The sequence below is a fragment of the Arvicanthis niloticus genome, chromosome X, assembly GCF_011762505.2.
Source record: "Arvicanthis niloticus isolate mArvNil1 chromosome X, mArvNil1.pat.X, whole genome shotgun sequence".
In the NCBI taxonomy this organism is placed as follows: domain Eukaryota; kingdom Metazoa; phylum Chordata; class Mammalia; order Rodentia; family Muridae; genus Arvicanthis; species Arvicanthis niloticus.
The window spans coordinates 116,308,999-116,328,308 of record NC_047679.1 but is presented as its reverse complement, the minus strand read 5'-3'; the positions used below and the strand labels follow the sequence as shown (position 1 = coordinate 116,328,308).

The 19,310-nt window shown below is 39.0% G+C and overlaps 1 protein-coding gene and 1 pseudogene across 4 annotated transcripts in view; one reads left to right on the top strand and one right to left on the bottom strand.

Moving 5' to 3' along the window:
* The window catches only part of Fgf13 (fibroblast growth factor 13), a 493,390-nt gene that overhangs the window by 362,799 nt on the left and 111,281 nt on the right, over nt 1-19,310 (top strand). The window lies entirely within an intron of this gene.
* LOC117695553 (U6 spliceosomal RNA) lies at nt 3,417-3,510 on the bottom strand (annotated as a pseudogene).

Sequence of the window (19,310 nt, the reverse complement as noted above, 5' to 3'; positions counted from 1 at the left end):
TGTAAACTGGAATCGTACACTACTGATGTCACATGGAGATTAAATGTAGTAATATGTACAGACAACTTTGAGTAGCTACTCCTCATGCATAGTCAACACTGTGTAAGCTTTGTGCCTTCATTAGCATTGTCATCATTACCTACCATCATGATCTCTGTCACTACAAAGTCACAATTTGACTGGGCCTTCATAGTGTAAATGAAATCGAAAGGTTTATTCTGCCTTTTCAACATTTTGACCAGTTTACTGATTAAATTTCTGCTCTTCTCAGTTACTGCGTGGAGTATGTAAGAACTCCCTTACCTTTTTCTTTCCACTAGATTCTCTAATCTTGAAATTCAGGACCAGAGGCAGGTACTTGAAAGAAGGCATGGGAAACTGAAAGGACAGAACATACTGAGACTCATGTCTCTAGAATATATGAGACTTGCATGTCACCTGTGCATAAGAGTAAGGCAAGATCTGGATCATCCCAGTCTTCTACTGTGCATGCTTGTGAAGGTAGAGCTGAGGGAACCTGGAGGAAGCTATAGAAAGTCACCAAATCGTACTTGTTTGCATGGAGTACCATCTGGTGATGTGAGTATTTGGTCATTGCTAAATATTAAGAGTCCTCAAACTGTGATATCATACCTCTGTAACATCTATTTTCCATTGAATTTGTCAGAATTTAATTACTGTGATATTCTTAAAGCTTTAGAGCAAAGAACTAAGACTATAAAAGTAACCTGCTATCATATAAATGAAATTAAAATTCACTTTGGTTGTAATGCCCGAGTTTCCTAAAAGTCTGTTCAAGTCTGCTTTGTGAACTGTTTATCAGATGAGTCCCAAGATCCAACCTCAGTGTTTCAAAGATCTTGGGGTGTGGGGCTCTTATTACTAGTGTTTAATGTTTTAGAATATACCCTTGACTGAACTGTTAGAAATGTACCATTTCACCCACAGTGAAGTCTACATTTGCTTTTCTGGCTTTCAGGGGCTAAGTGAGAGCAGGGTTTCTCTGCAAGGACTGCATGTGGCTGAGTGGGAAGAACAGTCCTGTACATTGGAACAGATTTCAGCCGCACTACACAGTGCAGAACAAGCTATATGGATGGGACTTAGAGAGTTCATGGCTCTATATGAGATGACTTGCATCTTACTGTGTGGGTCTTTTGATTTCCTGTGACAACTATTATTTATTTACTTGTTCTATGTCTCAATGCATCTGTATTTTGTTCTTTTAGAAATGACTTTTTTCCAAAATATAGACAAATCATCCACTTGAAATTAAAACAACAAAGCAGTTATTTCAGGTGGCGATGCAGAAATACTCTTCTCAGCTGCTGTAACTAGAGCTCACTATAGATACTTTTATATTTAGTTCTGCCAGAAAGCCTCAAAGAATAATGTATTTCTAGATTCAGTGAGGATCTAATAATTGGACTGGTCACACAAGCTTAACATAAGATCTATGTGAAGCTGGGGTGGTTTATGAATTTTAAAGTGTTTAAAAGTAATGATCCATTAAATAGGTCACAGAGTCTACATATAGCTTGGTTAAAATCACAGTTAATCAATTTGTCTGAGGCATCAAGTTTCTCAGTCACAATGTAGTGATTGGAATCTGCTTTTGAATAGTAAATTTAAAAATCTCACATTACATCTCAGCTTATTTATAATTGAACTTAGCAAACCTTCCCGATGACATTTTGAAGAATTTACTTCTTATATTATTTTATTATTACATATGAATAACACATAGGCATGAGTAGTCACATGTGAGGGCATACGAGTGCAGGTGAAACAATAACTATAAAGTCTTTTCTCCCTCTGAGTTTCATGGGATCTGGAGGTTTAACTCAGGGTGTTAGAATTGAATGGCTAAAACATCTGGGTAGCCCCCAATGTTAGTTTTTAAATAACAGTTAATACTGACATGGTTGGTAGGTGCATGAGCCTTCACTAGGGAAGCTGATAAGGGGGGATCCAAATTTGACATCTGCCTAAGCTATAAAATAGAGGTGAAAAGGAGAAAAGAGAAAGAAAGAAAATTAAGGTAAAGAAAAATGGGGGGAGGTATGACAGAAGGGAAAAGAGAGGACAGAGACAGAAAGAGGAAAAATGAAGGCAAGCCTAATGTTATGGCACTGATATGCAACATAAGGAACAAAGGTAACAGCTCCAAACTTCTGTTTGGTTAAAACACTAGCTAGATGTTTAGTGCTTCCCATAATTTCAGTTAACTCGGTCATTGTTGGGAGCCGCAGTATAATCTGCCACACCAAGTTGGCTCTAGCCTTGTGTTTTCCCAGAAGTAAACAATTATCTGTGCAGATGCAAAGGCAGAGAGCCCGCCAAAGTCACTGAATATTGGGTGGTGAGCAAACAGCCAATCAGAAGTGAATACGTCACTCTAGACTGTATTTAAGCCAGGCCCCTTCCACAGCTCAGCCCTTCCGCGTTTTCCACGTGTGTGATACTGAGTAAAAGTCCTCGTTCTGCAGTAACTACCCGATCTCTGCGTCTCGTGTTTTCTCTGCCACGGATGGTAAAGGGCTCGGGGGTGCGCGTTAGAGGTCATTCTGGATTTCTGACGGGGTTGAAGACCTATAGTCTCACAGCCAATCCTGGCTATTTACTTTGAGAGAAAAGATCTGAGTGGATGGTTTTCAGCTGACATTCATTCTAAAGCCAAGAAAAAAAGCCAGGTTCAAAACTAAGTGTTTTAGTTAGGAGAGATGACAGAGGTTCTGGTTAGTCAACAAAATGATGGACTAGGTATTAGGACTATCTTGTACCTCACTGGTACAATTAGAAATAATTATGCTCTAAATGTATTTTGAGAGAAAAGTTTTATTTTAACAGGAAGGGTGATATGTAGGAGGAGCTAAGGGGGAAGGAATATCGAGAGGAAGAGATGGAGTAAGGAGAGGAGAAGATGAAGGAGAAGAGAAGCTAGGTGATGAGAGAGAGAAAGAGAGGGTAGGGCATGAAGGCAGATGTTCACATGTCTCCACCAGTCAAAGATAGTTGATATATCTAGGTTGGGTATTGGGTTATACTTCTGATTGAGCATTACCAAACTTATAAAGCCTTCGATTAACATTTAAAAAGATTGTTTAAAAGCAAAAAGGAAAAGGGGACATGGGAAAGGGGAGGGGAAATGGGGAAAGGGGATGGCATCTGAAATGTAAATAAAATATAAAATTAAAAAAAACACTAGCTAGAGTTGGGGGAGGCACAAGTATAGCCTTGAGAATGAAATTCTTTTGTAACAGATGCTTTCTTTTCTTTTGTACCTGAAATAAAGAAGCTCCAGTTAGGTAAATTGCTGCAGATAAAAATAACAATAGACATGATCATATTAGCAATACTCATGTCCACAGTAGTTATTCTTTTTAGGTTATCACATCAATTCTTGCTTTTAGTTTTAAAAAAGTATGAAACACACTAGGAATTTGCACAGGGGCCATGCTAATCTTCTCTGAATCGTTCCAATTTTAGTATATATCCTGCCAAAACGAGCACTAATTCTTGCTTTTATAAAAGCCTCACACAGTGATATTTATATTCTCCTCCAGGTAGTATTTGAAACACTTCATTTTAAAGGACACATAACATGTCTATGTTGTCTAGAAGCACGAAGTGAGAAAGCTAAGCAGTCAGCAGCATAACCAAAGGCATTCTCTGCTTTTCACATTACCAGTTAAATGTGTGCCTTCCCACGGCCTCCACAGAATTGTAACACAACCTTGATGATCGAATCTAAATCTCTCCAGAGTTCTTTTCATCCCCAAAGAATTGGGAAAGAAAAGGGCACTTTCTGGAAACTGGAGAGATGGCTCAGCAATTAAAAGCACTTGTTGATTTTGCAGAGGACTCAAGTTCAATTCCCAGTGCCCACATGTAGCTCCAGTTCCAGGAGATCTGACACCCTCTTCTGCCCTCCACCAGCTTTACACCCCTGTGATACACTCATACATGCAAGGAAGCTCTCATCACATAAATTAAAAATAAATAAATCTTTTTAAAAATAAGAGAGATAACCGGGCAGTGGTGGCTCACGCCTTTAATCCCAGCACTTGGGAGGCATAGGCAGGCGGATTTCCGAGTTCGAGGCCAGCCTGGTCTACAGAGTGAGTTCCAGGACAGCCAGAGATACACAGGGAAACCCTGTCTCAAAAAACCAAAAATAGAAAGAGAGAGAGAGAGAGAGAGAGAGAGAGAGAGAGAGAGAGAGAGAGAGAGAATGAGTTTGGTTTGTTCCTTCAAAATTATTATTGTGTTCCTTCTTATTCATATCATCCTGCAATCAGAGATGGGATAGAGTATTAGCAATTCAGTCCCTTAATTCCTAACCCAAATATGCCTTTTATCTGGAAGGGTAAAAGGAAGTTTTATGCTAGTTATCCTCTATAATTGTTCATACACAAAAAACGTCATGCTTAGGACATCCAGATTTACCAAACAAAAATCAAGTCTACTTAGTTAAATTTGAATTTCAGAGAAACAACCACAAAATAATCCTTAGGAGCATTAATCCTAAAGATTGCATAGGACAGAGAAGATTGAAGATGCATAGTTCATCTAAAATTCAAGTTTAATTGGGCATCTTCAATTTTATCTGGCAACCCTTAATGTCATTTGGAAATAATATCCAGATCACAAAGACAAGAGACATCAATAAAACCAAATTTAACTAGCATTTGCAGAGTGGGAATCCTGCCTACTGATCACTGCTTCTTTTGAGATAAATGAGCAGCAGATGTCTGATTTGGCGAGTGGGTTATCAGCGGACTATAAGCAACTTACAGAACAATTTCGGTAAGAAAAAGGAAATGTGCTAATTGTGTTTATTTGCATAAAGTGGGCTTTTGTTTACTCTATTTTATGCTTATTTAATTCAGAGTCCAAAAAGTCTTCAACAGAGACCAATTGGTAATATAAAATCCCCTGTTCCAGTCTGGGTCCCGGCTCCTTCCAGAATTGTGGACACAGAGATACCATGGCCAAGAGGTCAGTTAGTTCCAAAGGGTTCAAAAGCCAGTTGGCTTCACTGTTTATTTCTCTAGCCTCAGATTCAGGGAGAGAGAGACACCCCTAGTTTCTTAATGCTTCCACTTTGTGGGCATGTGCCTGGTTATTGCCAATGTGTTCATTCCCACATGTGCCAGGTCATTTGTTATAATTTCCATAAAGACACTAGAATATTGGCCTAGACTCACACAAACATGAACAATCGTTTGTAAAGCCACTGCTAAGTGTCATTTTTTTTTCTGAGAATGCAGAGTTGGAAAGGCTGCTTGCTGCTAAGAAGTGAAAGTGTGATGAGGGATAGACAAGGAAAGGGTCTTTAGTAGTCATACCGTGATAGGGGTCTTGCAAGGGACCCAGTGAGTATTGAAATGATTATTATTGACCTTTTATGATGTTTCCGTTGTCTCATGTAGTCCAGGCTGAGCTTAAACTTGTTATGTAGCTGAGGCTGCCCTTAAACTCCTGGCTCTCATTGTTTTGCCTCAAAAGTGCTGGACCACAGACCTGAACCAACTACTGTCACTCTCCTTTTGTAGATGTGAAAACTGATATTTCAGAATGGCTGAATTCCTCATCATAGCTCCTACAGTCAGTAAATAGCTGGGTCAGAATGCAAAGCTGCGTCTGTCTTGATCACAGCTCCTGCTTGTCATCATTGTACATTAAGCTTAAAATACATTGAAGCTTCTTCGGGACTTGTTTCTTTGAAGAGTTCTCAGCTATGGTACCCAGAAATTTAGAGTGATGGCTTGGAGTTCTTCTCCCTGAAGATTGTTGAGAAGAAATTTTCGGGCCACTCAAATTATCATTAATCACACCAATTCTTACTGATCGTAATAGTAAAAGACTGAAGTATCATTTAGAGCCTTGTTTCTTATAGCATGGTCCTGGACTGACAGCATAAAATGAAGGATCTCCGGCTCCATCCCAGACTGCCTGAGAGAAATTTTGAATTTTAACAAGTTCGCAAATGGGCTTTGTATACACATTAAGCTTCGAGACGCATCATTGAATGCTGACATGGGCTTATGTAGTACTTATATCTTGGAAAAAAGAATAGTGCAATTATTATTGTTTTCTTTATTTTAAGAAGGGAAAGAAGCCACCGCTGTAAGCTTACTGAGGCAATGGGAGGCTGTGAGGAGATTAGAATAGAAACAACCTCCCTCATTCACTTTGCCTTTTTTGTCACGGTTGGAACATTAGCATTAACTGGAGTTACAGTATTCACACACCTGCTGGAGAAAATAGATACCTTAATTTGCTCCAGTGTAAGGAAACATCAGCCATTTCAGCTATGCCTTTGCAGACATTATAAATTATGTGCAATTTCAAAAAGATATTTAAACACCTTAAATATGGGCTGCATTATCTGGCTTTTAATATCATGACTAGCAACTGCAAAGTGAAACAAGTTTGAACTGAAACTGTGTCATCAGGGAACTTGGAATTGCTCCTCAGAAGGTTCCCTGTGCTCTCCAAAGTTTTTTGGTCAGCAGGTAAATGATCATGTTGACGTTCTCAGCCTCTGGGCTCTATGAGGTGGTGTTTTAGTTACCATTCATGATGTTGAAACCAAAGAACTGACAAGAATAAATTTAAGGAGGGGTTTATTTAGGCTTTCAGTTTGAGTTGATACAGTCCATCATGGTTGGTAAGGGCAAGAGAGTGTAGCTAAAACTCCTCACCTCAAGTCTCAGCTAAAGAGGAACTATGCTCCTTTATTTCCTTTCAAGTATTCTAAAGGGTACAAATATAGACAAATGGGATTCATGGTAGATAGATAGATAGATAGATAGATAGATAGATAGATAGATAGATGCATACATACATATATAAGTACATATATGATACATAAATAGGTAGGTACATACATACATACATACATATTCCTACTGGAATCTCTACTGAGGTCTTAGAATACTGGCTTACTTAATAACTGGATTTCATAAAAGAACACCATAAAAGAGACTGATGCACTCTCTCTGTAAATATCTAGATAATACATACTTTAGGCTATGCAATTTTATTCTAGCTATCAAGTTTACTACTGTACTTAGAAAGCAGCCACAGACTATATATATAAAAAAAAAACAATTGGATATGGCTGGGTTTTTTATGAAACTGTACTTAGGGACGCTGAATTTTACATTTCATCTGGTTTGCATGCGCCATGGGATAGATGTCTTTGAGCTGTTGGCAGGCATTTAAAATGTAAAATTTGGCTTGCTATGTGAATTACTTCCCATGCTCGCATGAAAACCTAAGTTAAACACGTCAGCACCCACAGAAGAGCCAAGTGCAGCAACACATCTCTAGCCCCCATGATGGGATGTGAAGGCAGATGAATGCCAAGGCCTCACTAGGCAGCTAGCTGGTCTAGCTGCAATGGCAGAGATTCTATTGAAAAAAATATAGTGGAAGAGTAATTAAAGAAGATTATTATGTTACCCTCTAGCCTCCCATATATGTCCACACAGTCAAACACACACACAAGCACACACACACACACACACACACACACACACACACACACACACACCATACATATACACGTGAATAAATAAATTTATTTCTTGTTCTTGTTGCTGTTCTAAAGCAGAAGTCAGTGGACTAGGTTGGAGGGTTAACAACATCTGCCAGAAGCAGATTCATTCCTGCTAACTGCCCTAGTGTTACTTAAAATCTGCATGTGTAGTTAGAAATCTGCTCATCGCCAAGTTTACTTTCAGGTGGAAAAACTCAACTTGATTTTACTCATCCAGAGTTTGTGAGAGTTAGTTATACACATTTTCATCAGGAAGATGATCTGCAAAGAGTTCAGTGGCTCAGGCTTAGAGCTAACATGTTGTCTAAGCAGCTACACTGTTATCCCGAGCCTGTTCCAAGGCTCTCCAGTGGTAAAAATGACTTCTTAAAGGCTCATCGTAAGCCAGACACATAGTCAACAAGGGTTCCCTTTGTAGAGCAAGGAGAAGGTTATTTGGAGCAATTCAGCTATAGGACTACCAGTACTTCCCCTGTGCTTCGAGTGTCATGTTGCCCTCCCTATGCTAAAAACATGGGTGCTTGTTGGACTCAGCCTACTCAAGAGTTCTGTTCCTTAAATCTTTCTGAGGCTGGGGTCTTCCTTAAGAATTCCTCATTTGAAACCTCAGCCCCAACCCCCCTCAACTTCACAGTGGGTGACATGTCTAAACCAGATTTACTGAACTTAGATAGACTTAGATACTACTATTATTAATATTATTATGTGCCACATGTTGTACTGGATACATTTGGGGCATGATTTCATTTAATCTGCACAAAAGCCTATCAGGTAAATATTACTTTCATGTTCATTTTCTGCTGTAGAAAACTCGGGCTTAAGGCTAGTGTGCACTTGTCCATGTTGAGTAGCTTGTTAAGTGATAGGGTTGGGCTTCAGACCTAAATAGTTTGACCACTAATGCCGATATCTAAATCACAACAATCTGCAACTTTCCCAAACACCGGAATTCAGTCTCTTTACATCTTAAATTTAGTGAAGGGATCCAATCAATGTGGAAAAGAGCATAGAGTTTTCTCTTGACTGCTGGCCAATTGTTTAAACATTATTTTCTACCATCCAACAGGCTCTCACGAAAAAGATGAATTTGAAAATCAACTGTCGTTTGATCAACATTTATTGTAACATGTTTTATTTGTATGGGCTAGGCTTATAAATAGAGATGTTACTGGTAGAGAACTATGGGATCCTCACGCATGTAATCAAATATCAGTTAAACAAAATGACCTTGGAGACTTGGTATCAAATCAAAGGATACTGATAAGTCATATTGGTAGAGGTGCTACCTAAAGTTCTACTATGAGATAATACTGCCACATGCAGATTTTTATGGCTGTATTATCCAGAAATATAGGCACTATCTAAATACAGCTAATGAAATTTAAATTAAGTGCAATTAAATCAATTTGAAAATGCAGTTCTTCAGACACACTATCCATGCTTCATTACTCAATGACCACGTATAACAAGTAGTTATCATATTGTATAGTAAAGGTACAGAATATTTCTTGAATCCCAGAGTTATTTTGGATAGTACTGGTCTGGAGAGAAAGGTATGGAGAGGACAAAAAGAGAGGTGTTGACAGACCTTTGATATCATCTACTACTAGAAGTCAGGGAATAGAAAATATAGTAATAGAAGATGTAATGATGATGAAAGCTAGGAAGATTATTAGGATAATATATGTCCGGGAAACTCAAGGCTAGAAGAATATCAGAGAATGATATATGGATCTCACTGTCAGATGCCACCATGAGGACTTGAAGTTAAAGGCTGACAAATGTACTCTGGATTTTGATGAACCATTTGATGCCACCTTGAAGGCACTGCTGATGGAACTGATTTATGCTTGGTACAGTACTGGATAGTGGTAGTCCCAAGGCTCAGCTACCATTCTCAAGTCCAGTATGAGGATGTGGTGCACAAACACATCTTTCAGTTTGCTTTTGGAGAAATTGATTTTGCCAATAGTTTTAATATTGTGGATTGAAATGTATAGCATACCTTATAATTTGCCAGCTGTCTCACTGTCTCATTTAAGGCCTCTGGTCTTACCAATTTCCAGAGCAAAGGAAATAGCAACATGTTCAGAGCTTTGCAAGTGAAGTACCATTCAATTCAACAATAGTGATTGATTTGGGGATTGATAAATTCTCAGGTATAGTGGCAAGCCTAGGCAAGGGAATAACTGTGGATTTAAAAGGTCAGCCTGGTTTACATAGTAGAATCTTGTCACACACACACACACACACACACACACACACACACAAAAAAAAAAAAAACCTGTCAAATCCATAAGTATTCAGTACGTTCTGAGTGGCAAGTATGAGAGACCAGACAGTATTGTGGAGACTCTTAAATCTCAAGAGATGTCAGAAATATTGGCACAGGCCTTGTATTTGACTGAATTTTTTACCCTGTGTTTCAGTTAGGCACACATAACCCAGTGGTTCTGCTAGATCAGGTCAGAGATGAAAACAAATCTGCATCTTCAGGACCAATAGTCGGGGTTTGGGGAAGAGAGGAAAGCTGTTTTTGCTGTAGTGTTTGGTGAAGTCCTCAAGAAATGGAGGATGGGAGGGCAGACTACTGTATGTGATCTGCTACAGGGCTGGGGATGAGCCTGGAGAAATTGTAATGGAGGTCAGATATACAGTGAAGATTGCCTACCTGATTCTCAGACTGGTGTGGCCACTGGATTTCCAGATGGAAAATGTTTCCAGCTATAGGCAGGTGACATAAAAAGCTGGAGTAGGCATCTCTAATAATGAAATCTGTGACTTAATATTCCTTCCCAGAAGCTGGGAGAAGCTTCCATTTTTGTTTATGTTGGTCCTAACTTGACTGTTCTGGGGTTTCCTTTTTGGTAGATTTTGAGGTAAGAGACTTGGACTCCCTGTCTTCCCCTTCAGAACATGTGTACACCAGACACACAAAGACATCCAGAGTGCCTAGTGTCACCTTTGTACTCACTCCATTTCTAATGAATGCAGCAGTTGATGGAAGACAGAGTTAATGTGCTTGGTGATCTGGATGCACTGGCTGTGCATGATTTAGAGACTCTCATAAGAGCATCTCTAAAATTAATAATGGTTGCTGGGGTTGATAAATTCAAGAACTGGAAAAGTTATTTCATTTTAATAGTTATCTGCCCATATACCCTAACTGCATTCTCACATAACCCACTGGGGCATGTGTCATACCTAACAGAGTTCCTGGTACACAGCAAGAACCTATCAAAATCTTTCATTCATACTATCAACATGGTTACACATTGTTAGGCACAGAAAGGGAATGATATGATCTTGGCCTTCAGAACTATCAGGAAAATTGCCATCTCTTGAATGTCTCAGATATTTTTCAGTCTTACAGTTCCATGCACAGCCACAAATTATAGATGAAGAATTAATATTCCAAGCAGTGGCATCATTACCCAAATTCACCAGGCTTCTTAGCAGAGCCAATGTGGGTCTGACTCATAACTTTGTATACTTTCTAAGTTTGTGTGCTGCAGTTGGGAAATAGGATAGCAGGATATCCAACACCTAGCATAGTAGCCACTGTCAGTTACTGATTGCTGAGAGAGAGGGAATAGATTTTCCTCAGTGGTGTAGCCGTTGGTATGTTGCTCATGCTCCAGTATCAACCCTGGATCCACGCACATATAAGCAACTTAGTGAGTTACTTTTTAAAAAGACATAAAAGTAGGATAGGGGGGTTTTCAGAAGAAGTGTTCAAAAAGAAATTGGCAGGGGATGAGAAAGGAAAACGGTGATAAATATGAGCGAAGCACATTTTATGTATGTGTGTGTAGTGTATGTGTGTGTGAAATTATCAAAGACTCAAGTAAAACTACATATACTTATATTCATTTCATTTATTTTGTGGTGCATGAAATACATGTGCCACAATATGCCTCTGGAAGTCAGAGGTCAATTTGCAGGAGTTGGTTCCTTCTCTTAACTGTGTGGGTCTTGGGGAATCTAACTTGGGTCACAAGGCTTGGTAGCAAGTTCCTTTACCCACTGATCCATCTCACTGGGCCCCTAAAAGAAATAGTACAGTGGGGGCTAATACAGTCCCCAGAATTTGGCCTCAGAGTGAGACAAAGGCCCTGCCAGACAGGGCTAAAGGTCACTCCTCCCATCTGTCCCTGCGTCTGGCAATGGTGATCTGGACTCTTGTAGCTGCTTCTCTCTTCACATTCTTTCTTTTAGGCCTATATTCACACGTCACTTTTCCTTGTTTCCTTGTCCAGAGAAATAGGTGATGAAAAAAACGCCCAGGAGGTGCCTGCCGGAGCAGTGCCCTGCTTTGCTTACTATAAATAGCTCTCTCTCAGGCAGTTGGCATAAATGGCATTTTATCGGGAAGGTGACCAGTTGGAAATAATGCTGAAGGAGAAGTTTGGACTCCAATAGCTACTTGGTGAAAACAGCACTCCCATTGTTGAAGGTTAGGGATGTCAATATCTTGAAACAAAAGTCGTTTTATCAGATTCATTATGTCATTTGAAGCCTGTGACCAGAGGAAATCCAATTAATCAGAAAGTTGCTGCTTTATTTATGAGCAAAGCACACAGCGAAACAGATCAATCTGCATTGGGACTGAGTGTAGGCTATATGCAGGACAAAATTTGACTATCCCAGCTTGCACTGATTTTAAAAGCACTGCAACCTGCCTTTTGCTATCACATCAGTCCTAAAGAGTATATATAAAATGAAGAAACCTACCTGTTCTTCAGCTCTGCCTGACATCCAAATGTGTTTACATTAAAGTATATGTATACTGTTCTAAAGTGATTAATAAGGAAAATGGATTGGTATAAATTTATTCACACAAGCCCCATTTCAGTATTTTCCATTAACAAATAGGCAAAAAAAGATTGTGGATTTATCATTTAATTAGCATAAGTGAAATGAGCATTATATGAGAGATAGTGCATATATTGATTGTGGCTGCATCCTTTGAACAAAGATGAATGTTTTTATTTATGAGAGTTTTTGTAATCAAATTATTTTTTGCTGAAAAGTAACAAACAACTGTGGGTCACTCATGCTCTCTCACAACCTAAGATGCCGAGGAAGGAGGACTTGGTCAAAGGTCAAGACCAGACTGGGGTACACAATGAATTCCAGGCCAGAGTAGGCTAGAGTGTAGTCCTCTAGTTCAGAAACATCACAGAGAAAGAAATAAAAATAAAGAAACAAAATAAAAGGGAAAAGAAGAGAAAAAAAGGGCTATGGGATCAGATGTTTCAGGAGTCACAGGAACACAATATCAAGAAGAGAGAACAAACTGTCTGATACTTCCTGGATGGGAGAAGAAAAATGAGTTACCTTTGTCATTTCTTGTTATCATGGACTAGAAATGCTGAGAGAGAGGTAGCAGGAGAAAGGATAATAGAAGGGAGGAGAGAAAGGGAGGAAAGGAGGGAAGGAAGGTAGGGGAGGAGGTAAGGGGAAGGGAATCTAGGAGAGGGGTGGGGAGGAGAGGAAAAGACAGGGTAAGAGAGGTGGAAGGAAAGGGAAGAAAAGGAGAGGAGGAGATGAGAGGAGAGGGTGTGAGTGAGTGGATCCTGGGGACCAAGTGTGTGTATCATTGGTCAAGTCAGGCCAAAGTGGTAAGATTATTTACATCCTCCCCTGTTTATAGAAAAGACTGCATACAGAAAAGTTAGTGTTCAGTAGGAGAGAATATAACATCCCCAGAGCTGTGTTGAGTTGGCAGGCATGATATGTGAGAAGGCAAAGCAAGCCAGGCTTCTTTCTCCTGTAGGGCGTGTTCCTCCTTGCATATGAAGGGAGGGCTACTATGCTCTGGAACTGTGCCAGAAGATAACTCAGTGATGTCTGTGTTTTTTTATGGATTGTTCTTCCTTTTGCTTGTTCCTTCACTTCAAAAACTTACTTGGAAGAACTCTTACTTTGTTCCTACTAAGAAAGAGTGTAGTTACCATGTAATGCAGGCTTATACAGCATGTAGAACCTGCCAGTTCAACACAGTTGCTAATAATCTCTGGAGTACAACAGACCTGAGTTCCTGACTTTCCATTTTCTTTGTTGCTATCCTATTCTGAGCATGTCAATTAACTCTGCTTCAATCATTTCAGAGATGAGTGTAATAAGAAGCCTTGTGTCATAGGGTGGCTAAAGGAACTGAATTAGACATTTGTCACAGCTGGTCTACAGTAGCAGTAATTTGCGTAGAGCTCTGAAGTGTCCCTGGGATATAGCGCACCACTCAGGGAACGACCTTACTGCATTTTAGAGTCCATAGGAAAGCCTTCAAGGGACATAGTTCATCCTGGAAGAAGGCAAAGGACATGAATGAGACAAAGAAAAGAGGCCATTCCAAATGGAGTATGGCGTAGACCATGGGAGCACAAACCTAGAGGAAGAAATAAACATGCTTGGTCATGTGAGGCAGGGTCACAAAGGGAAGAAGACACATAGGGACGAGGGCAAGACTGACTTTAACAGTGCAGCAAGAAGGAGGAATTTGCAAGCCAGACTGAGCAATGCAATAATGCAACTGTACCCCAGGCAGCCTGGCTTGCTGGAAGGCTTCTCTTGCCAAAAGGTTGAAACAAGGGGATTGCAATTAACTAAGAGAAACTGGTTCTCTTTCAAAGCTTTCCCTATCCTAGCTAGAAGCATATGGCCCTGGCAAGAATTACTGCTTATTTTTTTCCTTTTTGAGCATCCTGTGTCCTCTATTTGCTGCAAATTGTTTAGGAAGAAACAAAACAACCGTCAGGCTGCCTGAAGGAATAATTATTAGCCAATGCTGCCATCTCCAGGAACCTGCCTGCTAATAACGAGCATACTATAGCAGGCCAGCTTCAAACAGGCTGTCCAGTAATGCTCTCCCTGTGCCCTACACAGCTGCACTGGATGAATTGGCTTATCCAGCTTGAAATTGAACTGCACAGCTGGAGGAAAGGAGAAACTGCCCAAGGCTTGAAGAATCTGTGACTTACAGCTGCCTTCTTTTTTCTCTTGTCTGCCAGGAATGTGTAACACAAATTCTATAAAAGGGGAGAAGACCCTTGTGTTTGTTTGTTACCATAATAAATTACTTGATGTCTTTAATGGTTCTAAAGGCTAAACATCCAAGATCAGAGTGTCAATAGGCTTGGATTCCTCTGAGATTTCTGGAGTTGACAGAGGCCAGCTCATTGTATGGCTTTTCCTTTATGTGCACACATTCCCAATCTTTGCACATGCTGATCTCTTCTTAGAACACCAATCAAATTGGCTTAAGGCCCAATCTAATAACCCCATTTTAACCCAGTCACCTGAAAAAGACCTATCTCCAAACACAATGGCATTCTAAGATATTGGAACTTAAGGACGCCAGCATATGATTAGGGGCAGGGCAGTTGACTACAAAGTACCACAGTGTTAACTGAATACTTCTTTCTGTCTCTGACTCTTTGGTTCCACATTATTACCATATGTAGGTAGATATGCTGTGCCCCGCCTCGTATGTACCCAAACTTGTAATTGCTCAGAAGAAAAACATGGGTATTTAGCAAAAAGAACTTGGACAAAAGTTAAAATACAGTGAACCACTCTAGTATGCAGCTAGTGAATTTATTATTTTAATGTTATAAAACTTATTATTTACAAAAACTTGCAAACAAATAAAAACATCACAAACCAAAGTTAACTAAACCCAAAGACAGTAGAACTCAGCGAACTTCTGTAGAGTTGGAACAGGCACTAGAGACAAAGCTGCGGACTTTCATGTTGAATTTTCACTTCCATATTGAGTTTATTTTACACACTTATTAACCACCAAAAAATTCCATGACAGTTTAAAACTAGAAAGGTAACTAGCTTTATATTCTCTTTTATAACTCCTGCCTATTACCTGCATTTTGTCCTTTCTCATCCCCATATATATAGTCTTTTTTCTCCTCTTCGTATACCTTACAGTGTACATATAGATATACACACATATATACATATGTGCATATATATAATATGTAAACATATATACACATGCATATATGGGTGTATATATACATACATACAAATATATATAATATTATATATATATATATGTATAATTGAGTAGATTCCACAAAAATCATCTAGCAAACGCTCCATTTTAATCAATTAGAAAACTATTGATAGTGTGTTTTCAATGTCAGCTATAGGCATGTTATGCAAGAAGACCACAGGCCCATCTAAAAACAGCAGTCTGAGGTCAGTTAAATTAGTGAAGTTATATCGAGAAGCATTCCTATATCACTAGAAATGATAATTCCAGATAATAGAAAAGAAAAGATGCAAAAGCTGAGGAGAAGGGGAAGGAAAGAGGTGCTAGCAGGGAAATGGAAAGAAGTTTAGTAAGGCTTAGAGGAGGGGTGAGGGAATCACGTTAATCAAGTTGACAGTGGTACTTATGTCTACATTGTGTGTCTATTATATGCTGAGAACATATCAGAGAGCAAACAAGTTCTCATGTTTCATACACCCTATTTTTAATGGATATTACATACATATTAATTATATATAACTTCCATTTTCCTCCAATTTTAAGCAGAATATCAACATTTACATATATTAAGCAAACTCCCTGATTAGAAGAAACACAAGAAAATGAGCGTCTACCCAATAATCACTTGTAGGCTTGCAGGTTAATAATCTATTGCTAACATTGTAAATATTAATAAAGTTGATTGAATAGGAAATCACTTAATGGTTTGATCAGAAGCCTTTGTGTTTTGTGAGTTGCAGGTGCTAAAACAGAAATGCATTCATGTGCTAGTAGTTAGTCCTCCTCTTCTTCCTCTTTTTCCTCCACAAGGTTGAGTTACTATGTGTTATCTCCTTAGAGAGGAGAAAGACACACAGAAAGTTCAGAAAAGCAGGTTATTCTGATATGAGGGCACCATCTGAAAGCTAGGACTATCTGATAGAGTCTTAATATATGAGACTGCTTCTATCACTTTAGATGTATTTTATTGTCTTTAATTCTGTGTATGTCAATATGTACGTATGGAGGCCAGAGTTGTCAGATGCCCCTGCAGTTCCTGGCAGTTGTGATCCACCTGATGTGGAAAGTACGAACTAAACTCCAGTCTTCTACAAAGCACTGAATTCTCTTATCCACTGATCCACCTCTGCAGCCCTGATTGCTGTTATTTAATGGACTAAACTCTTCTTGTTAACTGGGTCAGCCAGGTCATACCCAAGCCTATTTCCATGTACATCACTGAGATTGACTGTCACCTTAGCCTGAGCCATTTCATAAAAGAAAAATTTATATTCACAGACATCAGTCTTAAATTCCAATGGTGCCCATATTTGGCCACCGAAATAGAAAGCTTGGTAGGATTATAGAATTCAAATACTCAATTCAAATGTTCCAGGAGCTTTAGTTTGGCATTGTTTATTTTGGCGGAATTCAGCTCTTGAAACTCATGCATACAAATAGTCACAGTCTTGATAAACAGATATGCCCTGATGGCTGTACTCTGCAAATCCAAAGTATCAAAATGGAAAAGCACTTCCCGAACTGTGCCACCATTTCCACAACATAAGAAATCCTCACACATTTGCTATGACTATATTCTTATCTGATAATTGAAACTAAGTCATTGACGATGCCTCCCTTCTTGGACAAGCGGCTGTTCAGCTTTCATTGTTGTTATAAATACATGAAAGAAATAACTGAAAGGAGGTAGAATTTGGATTCCTGAGTTCAGAGGTTTCAGTCCATGGCTGGCTGGCTTCATTACTCTCAGCCAGAAGAGAGGTAGAACCTCAAGGTAAAGGGGGTTTGGTGGAACAGCACTGCTCACCACATGCTAATAGGGGACAAAAACCAATGTATTTTTCCTGAGGTATTTCTCCTATTACCTATTTCCTCTAAGTAGCCCTCAACTGCTATCTTTCACTTCCCAATAACAACATCATCATATTATTGATTCCTGAATAGACTAAGTCATGCGTCAGTTCAGAGGCCCCTTTATCCAGTCACATCTAGAAATGCCCTCAGGGATACATGCAGAGGTTTGCTTTTATTAATCTCCTAGGCATCCGTCAATCAGATCAAGTTACCAATTGAGATAAACTATCATAGGGGCTAAGTCACAGTAAGTGGAAAAAGAAAAGAAATCCTTCGAGCATTTAGCTTTTGAAAATGACAAAAATTCAAAACATGCTGACACAAAAACTGAATACCTGTTTTAATTTTCTTAGTGCTTAGAACTATGCCTGGGACTCAGTGTCCTCTCGGTAAGTAGCTAATGTATGAATAGCAGGATTTGCTACATAAACACAATAGTGCTTAGGAAATATAGGAAAAATGAAAAAACCTGTAATACGGTCAGTTGCCTAAGTACATGATTCACATTTTAAGATTCTTTTCATATTTTAGCTATAAAACAATCATCAATATAAATGAGTTATGGAAGGTGCTGATTCAAACATAGATACCTCTGACCCTCTGACTTTTCTTGACAGTGAGAAATAGCCTCAGAGGATAAATGTCTGGAAAATAAATTGTATATATATATATATATATATATATATATATATATATATATATATACAGATTAAATCCATGGTCTATGCTTTGGTCCACACAATGCAAAGGTTTTGTGTAGTTCGGGCACTGTGAGGTGGAAAGGCTCAGCATCAGATATTCAGGGACACAGACTGCACTTGTGAGATTACTGGTAATGTGGTCTTGTTCACTTGTTCAGTCTGGTCTCAAGATGTGCCATTTGCAAGCTGGTTCCTCGAACCTGAGCATCTCTACCTGACCATGCATGTTTATGTATAAATTGCAAATGTACATATCCAATACCTTACATTTGAATTATTTTTCTTGTCAGTATGCACAAACATACATATTTAAATTGAGTACCAAACATACATATTCATGAGCTTGCAATATGTTCTTATGTCTAATTCTCTTGTGGCTCCTGTGAGAGGGGAGACATCTTTCTTCTAATGTGGACCATCATAGATGATCAGTAATATGCATTGCATTATTAAATTGTTTCCATTCTAGGTTTAACAACTAGCTGAGTAAACTGAAACTATCTCTATATACTGATCCCCTTTGTCACTTGTTAAATAAACAAACAAACAAACAAACAAATGACCTCTGTATCAGGAGTGTTAACAATTTCCATGATGTTGGTAATGGTAATGATGATAACCTTTATTTGCCAAGTCATCTCACTGACCCCCAACAGTGTTCTATTCCTGTGCTTATCAGCATCTTCATCTTGTTGTACCCATTCTTGCTAGAGAGCATCCCATCCATCCCTGTCCCCTGCCACCAAGTTTTCAATTACTATCTCTTCTTTCCACTATAGAACCTGCCTTTCTAGTCTAGCTCCTTCTTCCTTGTTTTAGACCTAATACTTCTAGATCATGGTCACTGCCATGCCTTATATGTATATCTAATACTAAGTTTGTGTATATATGTCTGTGCACGCATGTGTCACCCTGGCCCACAGTAATTAGTTTTTAAGTATCTGAGTACACACCTTTAATCTCAAGGAAGCAGATTCAGGCAGATCACATAGTGAGTTTTAGGACAGCTAAGGCTACATGGTGATACCCTTCCTAAAAAAAGCCTATAATGCTTACCTGCTAGTCACTTCTTAATGCTAATCAAAGTTATTCCCTTTACCTGTACTAACAGAAAAATGGGGAAATGTACTCTGCAGTGCTCTGTTGCAATGGATGATAACACCTACACCATCCA